The sequence below is a fragment of the Acanthopagrus latus genome, chromosome 10, assembly GCF_904848185.1.
Source record: "Acanthopagrus latus isolate v.2019 chromosome 10, fAcaLat1.1, whole genome shotgun sequence".
Lineage (NCBI taxonomy): Eukaryota > Metazoa > Chordata > Actinopteri > Spariformes > Sparidae > Acanthopagrus > Acanthopagrus latus.
Window position 1 is genome coordinate 22000765 of NC_051048.1, and position 15273 is coordinate 22016037.

Here is a 15273-nt window from a genome sequence, read left to right on the forward strand (position 1 = left end):
CATCAGCAGAGAATTCAAAGAGACTTGTGTCAGATTTGAACATGATTAGCAGGCGTTTTCTTTATGTGCAGTGAAACTTCCCATCACAGTAACAACCCTCTGGATCCTGTTCTCAGGCTGTTTCACTTCCTGTGACTTGGACATCAACACAGCCGCTCTCAGTGAGGCTTCCTTTTACTGCTGGTTGTATCTGTGAGGTTCAGTGAAAAGAGTCATTCAGCACATTCACACAGAAAATACTTCTTCTTTGCACCTTGAGCTTTTCTTTATCTGGTGTTATTTGCACCAAGAGGAAGTTTTTGTAATACTGAAAGTTAAAAGTTCAGTAAATAAATGAGCAGCAGACTTTTTGAGCACCTGAAACCTGCCAGCTCTTGACTTCAGCTCGTCCTTGAGATAAATTGTAAAACTAATCTTTCACCAAACAACCAGCCTGAAGCCTTCTGTCAACCGCCGACACATCAACTGGCACGCATCAGATCTCTACACAAAGCTGAGGTTATATACCGTTATAAACTATTTTCTCAAGAAGAGTAATGGGAAAAACTAGACAGAGATGTGCAATATTACAGCCCAGTGGTGTGCAAAATGTGTCTTAATTCTCTACAAGTTACCACAGTATGGATGTTATGAAGAGAAGCAGTATGTTTGTTTAAATGATAGACACAAAAACAAGAAAATGTCATTCAGAAGTACTTCAGTTAGTGTTCATGAATCAGGTAACACAAATATAAATATACAGGAACATAAATATGTGTTTATGTTCAGGGAGTAGTTGATGTTTTTGTTAGTGAGACGAAATTATCTTTATGATCCAAAATATACAAAAACCCTGTTTTATTTTCATTTTCATGATGTTTATTGGAATCAGGCTTAAAGCTGCACTAACTAAACTCTTTAAAAAAAAACTAATTTCTAAAGTGAAGGTTGTCAGATAGTGACGAACTTACAGAGAATTATCACACGATTCTTCAGTTCCACTGTGATTAATCTTCTTTCACTTTCTGTCACCAGTCAGACAAAGTGAGCTGTTAGCTGGTGAAGACAGACGGTGGAAACCAACAACATGTGGCCGAAAACACTAAATAAGTCTAAATAAAATTCAAAATGTTTGGTGTGTTAAAAAGCTAACATTAGCTTGTGAATTCACCGTGGTGACTTTGAAAGGTGATAATATGTCAGTATTGTGTACCCACAAGATGAAACAGCATCTGAAAGACTAATGCTACATTTGGATGAAAATAATTGTTTGTCTTACTCCTTTAGGCCACAATCCATCTGTGGCATAACATGCTACATGCTAAATCATTAGCATGTGTACTGCAGGCCACAGTTTAGCAGCACAATGCTAATGTTTGATGTGTAACTGAGCTACTGTTTGTTAGCACATTTGCTATGTTAACTTTGAAAGGTGTTACAACAGTGTGTCAATATTGTGTGCCGACAAATATTATCTCTATTTACAATAAGATAAAAGAAAAATGCCAACATTTAAATGCTCAAAGGTTTATCTTCCTTACTTGGATAATAATATTTACCTGTAATAATACTAAGTCATTAGCATGTGCCCTGTAGGCCTTCACATAGTGCTGCAGTCACAGAGTTGCTGCTGGAATCAAGTCAGATTTTAATATAAAATGGGTCAAACTCCCGAGAAGCCAGTATAATCCCTGAGAACAAAATTATGAGGTGACAAATTTGGATATCAGGCTTTGAATCAGACTCTTTATTGATGTCTGCTGTGAACCATGACACCACAGAAGCTGGTATATGTCCTTTTCTTCAGCTCTTTCTTGGCCAGCGCTGCTTTTGGCTCACAGAGAGAAGCGCAGCCAGCATGCTAACGCTGTTAGCCAGTTTCCTTCCCACCAGAATGGAGCCCGGGGGTTGTTTCTTGTCAGTCGCGAGCTTTAACCTCTGTTATTTCCTCTCCTGTTTATGTTGAACACACTCATTTAAGCAGACACGTACAATATCATAGTGTGACAGGAACACAGCAGCGTACCGTACTATTAGACACCACGCTCACTGCAGCGTCTCACACAACGGCTCCTTGACTTTAGTCTTATTAGACACTTGGCGTGACCAGGCCCCCTCAGACCCCCTCAGGCCCCCTCAGACCCCGTCAGGCCCCCTCAGGCCCCCTCAGGCCCCCTCAGACCCCGTCAGGCCCCCTCAGACCCCGTCAGACCCCGTCAGACCCCGTCAGGCCCCCTCAGGCCCCCTCAGGCCCCCTCAGACCCCGTCAGGCCCCCTCAGGCCCCCTCAGACCCCCTCAGGCCCCCTCAGGCCCCCTCAGGCCCCCTCAGACCCCGTCAGGCCCCCTCAGACCCCGTCAGACCCCCTCAGGCCCCCTCAGACCCCGTCAGGCCCCCTCAGGCCCCCTCAGACCCCCTCAGGCCCCCTCAGACCCCGTCAGGCCCCCTCAGACCCCGTCAGACCCCGTCAGGCCCCCTCAGGCCCCCTCAGGCCCCTCAGACCCCGTCAGACCCCCTCAGGCCCCCTCAGACCCCGTCAGGCCCCCACAGGCCCCCACAGGCCCCCACAGGCCCCCACAGGCCCCCTCAGACCCCGTCAGGCCCCCTCAGGCCCCCTCAGGCCCCCTCAGGCCCCCTCAGGCCCCCTCAGGCCTCTGGCTGTCAGGGTTGTTCTCCCTCTCCCTCCCCCTCTGTCCCACTTCCCTTCCTCCAGTTTCACCCACTACACGAGTCCATCGTTCACTTTTGGATTAGTTCAAGTAATTAAAAGCAGCAGTCGTGTCTGCACTGCGGACAGTGAGGAAAGCATGCACTATACATTAGACAAGATATGTAGTGTGTTTCGTTGACACTGTGTATGTAATGTATATGACTGTTGGATATAAAGGGAATACTATACAACGATCTGGATGTAATATTTAATTGTTCTTTCATGATTAATATAAACTATATGGCTGAATATCAGTAATAAACTTAAACCTTCCTGTGACGGCTGCTGTGTTTGTCTGTGTGTGATGAAGATGAAGATGAAGATGATTTCTCTGTCAGGGATGTGGCTCTCTGTCCTCTGACTCATCTCACACCTCCTTTTCATCAGTAAACAAAAAAGTTATTGATCACGTTCTGCTGTGTATTGGATACAACAGACAGGTTCACACGGCGCAGCTCTGCCTTCACACTCTCTTACAGAAAGTAGACTGTAAGACAAACTTGTTGTGGAATCCATCTTGTTCAGAGTTGCTGTGGGTGGTTTAAAGGACACAGTAGTACTCATCCCCCTGTAGTGTAGAGATGAATAGGTTTGATGAGTTTGCAGTGGGTGTTGAAACAGTAAAGGTGGGTCGACTCATTCTGGAGGAGGCTGATTGTCAGGATTTGAAGACCAACTTTAAATTAGTGGTTTTTTGCAGTTTTTCAACATCTTCTTTCATAAAGATTTCTCTGGAAATCAACAATCAAATAAAACCAATTAAAATATCTTTCATCAAACTGTCATTATTTCCCCTGTAGTCCACTTTTCTAGACCTTTCTATGTTTGCATGTCTTCTAACCAATCACAGTCATCTTGGGAGGATTTAAACCTGAAATCTGTAACTGTTGTTTGGTTATATCAGATAAAATCATCATCATGATCTGACAGTAGAATCAGATACAGGTCAGCTGTCTGTGGCTCCACCCAGTGGCTGTAATGTGATCTGCACTCATCCACCGCTCCTGGAACAACACAGCCAATCAGAGCCAAGGGGGCGTGTCTGAGAAGTGTCAATCACTGTCATGCATGCCGCTGACAGCCGCATCCCGCGCAGGCGCAGTGTCTGCTCCCACCTGGTCAGAACTCAAACTGTAAACAAGCAGACAACAACAACAACAACAACAACAACAGAGCAGAATCATGTCCCACCATCATCCAGGTCCAAGAGAAGAAATAAGAAGCCTGAAGAAGAAAAGCAGAGTGAAAACAAAGAAGTGGACCGAGCCAGAGAGGAAACCAGGATAAATATCAGAGCATCATTTCAGAGGTGGAGGAGCTGCGGGTCTGTCAGGACTTTTCTGCTGGACAGGTAAGAACCTGCTGGATATATGTTTCACTCTGTGTGTTAACCACAAGGCTAAGATGGCGGTTACAGTAACACTGCAGTAACACATATCACCGTGAGATGTTGCAGTGGAGCTACGTAGCTTGTTGCTAAATCTAGCCTGTTAGCTTGTATGCTAACTCCGGTGTTTAGCTTTGTGTTTATGGCTGCTGGTTAGCTAAAGTGTCTTTAAGTGAGCGGGCAGTTATAATAACGTTAGTTTGTGTTCAGTAGCTCTGAAGTGGTTGAACTGGTTCAGAGAAATAAAGTTATTCATGCTTCAGAAAGGCAGCATGGTGGAAATGTCGCACCTGCTGATGATTACCTGGTAGCTCCGCCCACCGCCATGTGAGGAAGACTGTGTGTTACTCTGGATATCTGCAGTGATCTGCATGAGCCGCTCAACACTGTGATTTAGTTGTATTGATCAGAAATGATGAATCTGTCTGATGTAAAGTCAGACTCACTCAGCAGAGAGCCATCAGTTATAAACCAGACATGAGCTTCATCCTCACTCTCATCTCTTCCTCTTCCTCCCTGCCTCCTCTCATCCATCCTTCATCCTCACTCTCATCTCTTCCTCTTCCTCCCTGCCTCCTCTCATCCATCCTTCATCCTCACTCTCATCTCTTCCTCTTCCTCCCTGCCTCCTCTCATCCATCCTTCATCCCTCGTCACTGCCCGACAGGGCTGTGAAGGTTAGTTTGAGAATATAATCCACTGATCGCTGATTACCTGCTGCAAATCCTCAGTCATCAGTGACACAATAGAGTCTGAGAGGAGGCAGTTGGTTTGGGAGATTATTCCATGATGCATTCTGATTATCACCTGCGTCATTTCCAAATGTCCACAGTGGTCATGTGGCCTGTGAGCTCTGCTCCGACTGCTTCTCTTCTCTGTTCCACAAAATCACCATCGTCTCTCTCTCTTATCCTCCTTCTCTCCATCCTTCTCCTACATCTGCTTTCTCCAGATAAAACAGAATTCTTCTTCCTAAGCCTCGTATCCAAACACTCACTCTTCTCCTTCAGTCCCAACAAGAGAAACATTTTCTCATCATTCCTCTCTCATCCGTCTTTTCCTCTCATCCATCTGTTCTTCCTGTCAGTCTCATTTCCTCCACAGCTCTTTTATCCCTCATGTTTTCCAGAAGTCTGGTCTGTCCTCCCTCCGTCACGTCCGTCTGCTGTCTTTGATTGCATCTGTTTCATTTCATCCCTCCTTCCTCCTCTCCGTCGCCGGTCGCTCTGTATCGTCGCTGACATGGCCGATTCTTTTTATCCTTTCACAGTTCTCAGAACTAAAGGAGGTCAGTCGTCTGTCGTCCTGTAGACATCACTGTCTTCTCTCTGACTTTCTTTCAGTTTTTGTTCTTGGGCACTAAATATTTAATAGATATTAAATATTTGATCCACTTTCAGACATTTTTCTCAGCTAACGAAGCTATCATGAAGATAGGATTATGTATTTAAACAGGTATGTATTTGAATTCATAACATTACAACCATAAACGGTTAATTATTGAAAGATGTAATATAGACTGATCCTCAGCTACAGTCGTGTCTACGTGGAGCCCCAGTAAACATGTAAATATAATCTTATAAAGCCGTTTGTTGGACCTTTTTTGAAGCCGCTCTTTCAGCGCTTCTGTTTTAATAATGAACCAAATAAGCGTGTGTAACATGACGGGAGTCGACTGTGTAATTGTCTCCAGCTCTGGGGAGTTTATGTTGGTTTTGTGACCCACAAACTTCCGTGTTCTGGTTTCATCAGTGTCATTTCAGCCACAGCAGGCGGCTGTTTTCAGCCAGCAGGCTCTGATAAACCCAGTCGCTAAAGACTCAGATGTTCCTCTCATTGGTCCACCGCGAGCTAAGAAGAGAATATGAACTCAGTTTGTCAGAAACACGGCTCATGATGAATGCTCATGTTTCATATTAACAGTAACAGCTTCATGAGGAGATACTAGAATGTGTCTGTGGCTGCATTTGCATGGATGTTAAGTAATAATCAGGATAGAAAGTGAGGAGGACAGGGAGCGATGGTCCTCCCTGGTGATGCTGAGGAGGAACACAGCGAGATGTAGGACGACTTTATTGGAAGGGACCTTTTGATCTGAGGGTTGATTGGAAGTGCATCACCGTGCGCTGAAACGACAGCTGACTGACAGCAGAGAGCGACAACACGGCTAAAGTTTGACAGCTTACAGCAGACTGACGGGAGGACGGAGCGTCAGGCTGTGATTGGATGAAGAGGAGCTGAGCTGGAGGAGAGAGGGAGGCCGTGCTTGAGACGCGTAAAGACATATTTTTGGGGAATTAACTCTGTTTATACGTAATAATAGGTAGAAGTATGAATAATGTAGAGTATATTTATCAATGTATTGTAATAAACAGGGCAGAAATGAATTAGAATATTCTCAAATGTCAAAAAAAAAAACCTGTCAAACCTCCTCTTGATCTTGGAAAGTATGTAAATATATCCTGAAGGGCTGAAAGTACATTCAGAACCACACTTGTTCTTCTGAGGAAATATTCAGACGCCTGGCAGTAAAACACCTCAGTGTAAGACTGCTTCAGAGTAACAGGGGCACAAACTCATTATAGTTCTTTGTGTACTTATTTACCCAAACTTTGTGCATGTGATAGAGTCAAAAACAAGCATAAAACTCCTGCCTGTGCATCATGTGTGCAGCTGTATCAGCACAGCAGAGTCAAGCTTTTACTTTCCCTCAACAAACATTTATGCTTCACGAGTGCAGATGAGTTTACGATACAGAGAAAATCATCCAATTTGCTTTTCTATGAATTGTTATGATGAGAACACATCTTTGTCTGTTCCAGTTCCAGGAAACACATCGTCATGCTGCTCCATCTGCTCCTTTCTCCTTTATAAATAACCCAACAGAAGTTGCCGCTCCTCCTCCTCCTCCTCCTTCTAGTGAATTCTGATACGAAGCTGTTTGTTAAACCTGCACAGCCAATTAACCGACTACCAAGTGTCAAAATCAGTTTATGCGTCGCGGCAAACATTTGGGACCCGGGAGAGGGGAGACAATCAGTGTAGCGTGTCACTTCCTGTCTGCTTCCTCGTCCCGCAGGATGAATCAACACCGACTCCATCACTCCTTTCTCATGCTTCACTTTGTTTATTTCGTTCTCTCGCTATCAGTCTGTCTCACATTCTGCTCACATTTCGCACTCTTCCTCCTCCTCTTCCTCCTCCTCTTCCTCCTCACACACTCCGTCCTTCTTCCTGTCCGTCTCCGTCTGCGTCTTCCTCCTTGTTGTTCTCCCTCAGGACGGTTGTGTTTACTCTTCGTCTCTCCGTCTCGTTCTCCTCCAGCGGAGGATGGAGACGTGTCTCGCCGTCGTGGTTAGTGCAGGGCTGCTGTGGGAATAACAGCTGCCACGTTCCTGCTCAGAAACTGACAGAGAAGAACAAAAAAGGAGGAAATACATATATATTTATAAACATGAACTATTTCAAAGTTTGGATCCGTCTCTCCTTAATGAGGTCGGCCTTGGATAGTGAATCTAATGAGCGAACACACACCTGGACTTTAATGCAGAGCAAGTGAAAACGCTGCTGCTGCTCTGTCCATCGACACATCGGCACAGTGTGATGGAGCAGATCAGGATCCCACAGTACATGTTTACTGGCCAACAGAGCAGCACAGAGGCTGTGCTGGTCAGGTCCCAGGTGTGTGTGTGTGTGTGTGTGTGTGTGTGTGTGTGTGTTTGCATGAGTGTTTAATCTACAACATCCACTCCCCTCTGGCCAGCGCTATAAATACGATGATGTTCTCTCTCATGTTGCCAGGTTAGATAACAGCTGAGGAAACAGAGGTACACTGAGATAATTAACTGTGAGGTTGTTTTCTCAGTTGACTCAGATTATTGTTTAAATTGAAACACGAACAAGGAGCGTTTGCAGGTTTGCCTCATATTACCCAGCGAGCATTTCACCGAGGATCACCCCGATCATTTACATGACGAGCAGGTTAAATGAAATGAATTAACATTAAAATGCATTAAAATGTCTAAAAACAACTAAGTTTGTTATATACAGTACTTACATTATCCCAGATGTTTCCAGCAATGACCAGTAAGCTTTCATAAGCCTACATGAGCTGTGAGCTAACGTAGTGAGTCGTTTACAAGTACACTACAAGTACACTGTTCATATTGTACAATATTATCTATATACAGGTCTGTTCTATTTATTACCTTTTATGATATTGCTGCTCAGAATAGTACAGATACAAGCAGATCAGCATGTGCAGCTTTCATTTCATCTTCTATGAAATATGCAGATTGTTCCTTTAATGGCCAAAGAAGTCTTTTGCTCTTCCAAGATTAATAACAGAGTCTTTGCACTTTTGAGACTCTGCTGCTCTGAAAGCCTGAATCCATCATCTTTATGGCCTCGTTTATACCTGAGCTGTATACATTTTATATTTCAGTCCATTCCATTATGATTTCAAAGAGGTGTCAGAAATACTTGAGGGCTCCGTCGAGGGCCGTTTTTTAAAACTCTGTATTTGCTGATGCTGAATATCAGCCCAGCAGCTTGAATCTGCATACAAATAGCACAACTTCAGACTTTCAAATTCCATGCAGTGCAGACACCAACGTCCAGTTTCTAAGGGAGGTGACTCACTGATCATTTTATCCACAATGTGTCCAAATGTGACCCATTTAAACAACATGGTGGTGATGTGTAGTAACGTACAGGGTCCATACAGGGACACCTGAAACAAACTCAAACCACTCACAGCATTTTGAATAGAAAAGTCCAGTTAAAGCAGCTGTATGACACGCGACCCTTCACCCCAACGGCCAATCAGCTGCGTTATAGCAGTCGAACCAGGAAAGATATCAGCCAATCGGGTTGTTGACAATGTGTTCCATTAATATTTTATTACAGCTCACTGGGGTGAAGTAAAACCACCAACTGTATAAAATATTTGAAGTTTTCTGGTCAGTGAAGCAAACGACTCCACTGGTTTCAGAAAGAAGTCTTACTGTGTGTAAGCTTATGAGAAAACGACCTGCCTTCTCACTTGATTTACTAGCTCAGTTAACAGTTTCCTGATGAGTTTATGGTCTTGATCTCTCAGGTCGTCTTCAAAGATGGTCCATTTAGAGGGAAAAGGACAGTCAAGGAGTATTTTCTTAAATGTGATTGGTTGTCGCTTCCACCTCGTTGGTCTCAGTCTCATTCAATCAGGATAACGCCACTTATCCAAATATGGTCAGTTCTGGACCCGTACGGCAGCCAATCAGCACAGTGCTCTTTGCAGCTTCACATGCCTCCACAGTGTGAGATGTATTTGCATCTTCTTGTACTCAGGAGTTTAACAGACTACCAGTGAGGTCATGAACCCGTCTCTTAGAATGATGTGAGTACTGACATTAGCCAGGACGGGCCCATGAACTCGGGTCGGGTCAGAACCTCTCCCACCACATCCCACAGCCTTTTTAATGGCCTCATTGTTTGCTTGATTTGAACCTTAATGATTCAAGCCCTCTGTGTTGTTAATTTGACCTTTCCGCTGCTGTTTCACCGCAGAGAGAGAGAATGCTTGGAAATCAGTCGTTCGCTGTTCAGACAGCCGTGAAATGTGCCTCAGAGTAACAGTGTTGGTACAGTACGATATATTCCCATGGTGTGACCAGTCATAAGTTAAAAAAAACGCCTCACTTGAAATGAATCAGCTGCAAATGTGGAAGTCAAGTTCATTTCATCAGCACAATAACATAAATACACTCCTCAAAACCCTTCAAGTGGGAAAACATGGAGGAAAGAGGATCCCTGTCCTGCTCTTCTGTTAGTGTACTGAGAGAGTTAGCCCATATGATAGGATGAACTGAAAAATGAACAGATAAAAGATGTGTCACAGACTAAACATGTCCATTAAATAAAGTGAAAACTGTGAAGACGTTAAAGTCAGCAGAGGAACACTGGGCTCTTTGTCCAGCCGGGGCCAGAACGACCTGTGTGACTGTTGAAAGGCTCATTGTGACAAAAGGCCTCGTCCACCTTCAGCTTCACTCGTCTGTATAGACAAGAGTGCATCAACAACGCAACGTGTGTTTCCAACACAGCACGTCTGTTTCTGAGATACAGTATATATCTCTTCACTCGTCGTCTCCACACAGTAACAGAAAGCTGGATGGAACCAGACAAAATAACTTGGTCAAAGCTTGAACCTGATCGTTCCCATGCTGGTGTTCAGTTTGGACTGATAAAGCAGCTCCCTCTGTCCTCAGACACAGTGGAGCTAAATGCTAAGATTAGCATCGTCATTATAACAGTGCTAATGGTTGTTTAGCAGCTGTAGCGGTTTAATGTTGATGACTAAAGGCGTATCACCACTGAAGTCAGTAGGAAACAGCCTGTAGGAACCATGGATGTCTGTCAGGGATCAGATGTTCAGGTACTTCAGTCTGGACCGTCACCAGCTGATACTGTGGAGATACTCCCACCTCCAGCTCCACAGACACTGGTGACTACTTTTCCCATCATGCCTCAAATGACATGATTTTGTTTGAATAGTTGGTGCTCACATCTTTAAACTCCAGCTCAGCAGTTATTCCGGCCTCATGATTGTTGTGTCTGAACCCAAACCAAGACCTTACCCTGATGACATAACTGTGACATCATCAGGCAGCTGTTCTGGCCTTAGAGAGGACACGACACGACACGACACAGCGTTTGTTTCCTACAGATTCAGTAGTGCTCCTCCTGACAGGTACACTTCTGTGTGATGTTGGTAGAGTTCCCCTTTAATTATGTGTTTGTATTGAAACAAATTGAGTCAATTGACTTTCTGCTCAGGCGGCTCCAGATGTAAATGAATCGTTGTGTGCAGGGGTTGGAGATGTTTGCTCGGCTTTGAACACGTTGCAGAAAGTGAATCATGCAGAACAAATCGTTGTTGTTGTTGTTGTTGTTGTTAGCCTTCAGAAACCAACTTAGTGAGAATAACAAGTGTTGTTCAGCAAACATCTCATTTTCTCTTCTGTCTTTGGTTTCTGCTCGCCGTCATGTTTATTCAAGTGTTCACACAGCTGGCAACACCACCGTGCTACACCTGAAGACTGCAGAGTGAATCAGAATTACAGAGTAACTGCAGAGAGGACAACACAAGTGGAAATGACTCAGAATATTAAAGCAGATCAAATTAAGCTTGGTCTCAAACAGGAAGTGATCATCTCTGTGTACCACTAATTCTGTGCCAGTTTCTGATGACTAAAGGATATCTGAGGGTTTATGGACAGAATACACAGACTTTACTGTATATACTTCCCATGTTTTATTTCTGCAGACAGTCTGGCCTTGTTAATCTGTGTTGGAGGAAAACACAAACAAGTAATTTTGTTCTAAAATGTCAGTAACTTTAGAAGACACACCGCTTACTGTGGTTTATTTGTGCTGGTGAAGCCTCGTATCTAATGCAGCAGGGATGGCTTACCTCTGTAGACTTACCTGGAAGTTAGTGTTGACCTGTTCACTTGACTAAAAGCCTGTGACATTTGCATTTACACTTTACAATTTACAAAATACAGTGTGAATACTGACAGCTTAAGTGATTTCAGAACATGCATAAAAATCTATCATTTTGTCCTGTGTGCTGCAGAATAAATGAACCTCTGATTCTGTGTGTTTGCAGGAGTGGAATCTGAGTAAAGAGCAGAAGAGTCGCAGCAGCCAGATTCAGTGTGACGGCCAGAGGAGACGACCAGGACACAAGAATCTGCATTTAAGTCTTGGACCTGCAGGCCTACGAGCAAGCACGATGAAGCCTGAGTAGAAGCATCAGTGAGTCCAAACGCAGCTGGAAGCAGCACATAGAGGAGCTCTTCAACAGCAGCGTGTGAAGCATGTGGCAGGAGATAAAGACTCTGACCGGCTACAAGGACAGCTACACAGCCACCAGCTCGACCGACAGATTGCTGCTGACACACATCTGGTTCTACCAGGGAAGGTCAGCGCCATTCAGCTGGACCAACCTCAGGTCAGATCCATCCTGCACAGAGTCGATGTGAGGAAAGCAGCTGGTCCAGACAGAGTCACCGCCAGGATCCTCAAAGCCTGTGCAGACCAGCCACACTGACACTTGCACACAGAATTAAAACTTTTGCACATTCCTGTACAGCTCTTCCATCTTTATTAATCAGTCATCCCACACTCTGTGTTATATTGTATATATTATAGTTACTGTTTGTGTATTGATTGTTGGCTTTAATGCACCTTATCCACTAAGACAAGTTCCTCATTGGTGTAAAACCCTTCTTGGTAATAAATCTGATTCTGTTTCTGTTTCTGTTTCTGATTGTGATGAAGTCATCAGGTTTAGACCAGCTCAGTCTGGAAAGTGTCATGAGATGATTTTTGTTGTGAATTATGAAATTAACAAATAAAGATTGAAAGATGACGTGATGTAATGAAGTTCATCCTGCTGTGATGACTCACAACATTGTTAAAACTTTGTCCCACACTTCAATAAAAGTTTAGTTGCTGATGGTTCATTTTCCCATTTGATGTTTGTTTGTTTGTTGGTAGTTCTGGTTCATTTGAATCTGTGTAGCTCATCAGTTGTTGTAGTTCAGTGGGATAACTCCAGGGTTGACAGGTCTGAGGTCGTGGGTTCGAATCTTGCTTGGGTCTTGCTTGATTCTTCTCTGGTCTTGGCTGGTCCTTATGAGGAAAAGAAAATTGGTTTTCTTTGGTTCATTTTGCCATAACCCTCTGCTTCCATCTGTGGGAAACCTCGGGAGGAGACGCGGTCCCCTCCCAGGTCCTTCTCAGATTGAGGCGGGAGTCGATCCTGTAACCTCAGTTACAGGAAGCAGGGAACAGACCCACCGCACTACGAATCCTCCGGGCACTGGAGCCTTTTCTCCGGGCGCATTTCACTTCGTAATTCAAACTTCACTGAGTTTTATAAGAGTCAAACCCAGACTCAAGCAAGACTCGAACCCATGACCTCAGACCTGCCAACCCTGGAGTTATCCCACTGAGCTAACTGGGACAGCAGCTGATGAGTCTCTCAGAGGTTTTCACTCCTTCTTCTGAGCAGCAGCTCTATAAAGAGTCAGGCTGTTCTCTGAGCGCTTTAACTTTTCATTTATAAATGTTGGACTTCAAAAGTCACTGAATCTCATGAGATCAAACTGACCTGTACAGAATCCACCTGATCAGATACCAGCCTTCAAAACTCTGTCAAGGTTTGAACCCACAACCTTCAGTCTTCGAAGCAGCGCTTTACCCTCCTGAGCTAATGAGCTGGTGATGTAGTCCTGTTTCTGAGAGGGTTGTGCTCTTTGTTTTGGACATCAGGTTTAAAATTGATATGAAGGACCTAAAATCTGAAGCCACAACCTCCAGACTTCACTGAGTATTATAAGGATCAGATCTACAGACGGGGCCTCTAACAGACAGAGATACTGATCTGACTGATGCTCTTTGTTTCTTTCACATTTCACTTTTCTGAATGTCAACCTTCAAATTTCAAACAAGAATCGAAACTCACACTGACTCAAGGATCAAACTCACAATCTCAGAGCTTCATGACACACTGAGCTACCTGGACATCAGGTGTCTGGACCTGAACTGTAGTTTGTGTTCAGACTGTCTCAGTTTGTCCGTCTGTGTCTCCAGCAGGTCGTTGTCCAGCCCAAACATCAGTTCAACAGCAGCTCGTTGTATCAGGACGCCATCCTGCTGATCTGGGATCTGGCTCTGAACTCCTGCTACTAGACAGGGTGGTACTACTACTGCTGCTACTACTACTACTACTACTGCTGCTACTACTACTACTACTACTACTACTACTACTACTGCTGCTACTACTACTACTACTGCTGCTGCTACTACTACTACTACTACTACTACTGCTGCTGCTAATACTACTAATACTACTACTACTGCTGCTACTACTACTACTACTACTACTACTAATACTACTACTACTACTACTACTAATACTACTACTACTGCTGCTACTACTACTACTACTGCTGCTACTACTACTACTACTACTAATACTACTACTACTACTACTACTACTACTGCTGCTGCTAATACTACTAATACTGCTGCTACTACTACTACTACTACTACTACTAATACTACTACTACTACTACTACTACTACTACTACTACTAATACTACTACTACTACTACTACTACTACTACTACTACTACTGCTGCTACTACTACTACTACTACTACTACTACTACTACTAGAATTTAAAAAACATTAACGTGCTAACAAGCTACGTCGCTGTCAGATGACTTCAGCGTCACCACTAATCTTATTACTACATGTCACTACACACGTTTTACTTTAAACATCTACAAGTTGTAAAGTCAGAGCTGGAGGACGTGGATGAGTGTCTGTCATGGTGTTTAATGTCCCAGACAAACTCCGTACGCTCATTTAGCCACTCGTTAGCATCCGCCTTTTAAAAATCCACATTTTGTCAAAGAACAAAACAGGAAACTGTCTGCAGTCTGAGTTAACCACAGGCCTGATTTCACACATCGAACAGAAAGCCCACTTATTTATTTTTTTTAAGCTTTAGTTGAATTTCAGAATGAATTAGAAACGCTTGCCAGTACAAATAAAGCAGAGCTGTTGCTAGTTTAGCAATCAGTTAATCAATTCAGCCCCAACATGATTACATACTGCAGTCCATTTGCTGATTGCGAAGCATTTAGTGAAATTAGCAACTTCATTTTACAAAATAATTTCAAACTTAATTGAGTTTCGACTCCGTCAGCAGAAAAGAGAGACACACACACACACACACACACACACACACACACACACACACACACTTGAGCGTTTGCCAGTCAAGTTTAATTTCATCTTTGAGAAAAAGAAAAACAGAAGAGAGAAAAGAAAAGTTTGGTCTTTGTAAACATCTAGATCGTTTTTCATGTCATGTTCAGCTTTTAAAAATACTTCACTCTTTACTACGACATTTCCAACATCAACACTGTATTCAGTATGAGTTTAATTCATGCAGCGACACACTCATGGACGGAATGATATGAAGAACACACACACACACACACACACACACACACACACAGTAAAAAGGATGAGAGCACTATGTCATTTGTTACGATGCCAACCTGCTCTGCTCTCTGAGGGCTCGTCACCAAAACTGCACAAAACAAGTGAAAACAAACGCAACACAAAG

At 43.7% G+C, this 15273-nt stretch overlaps 1 long non-coding RNA gene across 1 annotated transcript; it reads left to right on the forward strand.

The window, feature by feature from the left end:
• Positions 1 to 3802: 3802 nt before the first annotated feature.
• LOC119026638 lies at positions 3803 to 12589 on the forward strand. Its single transcript, XR_005077196.1, has 2 exons — positions 3803 to 4039; positions 11733 to 12589. It is a non-coding gene; the product is annotated as an uncharacterized LOC119026638 (long non-coding RNA).
• Positions 12590 to 15273: the final 2684 nt, after the last annotated feature.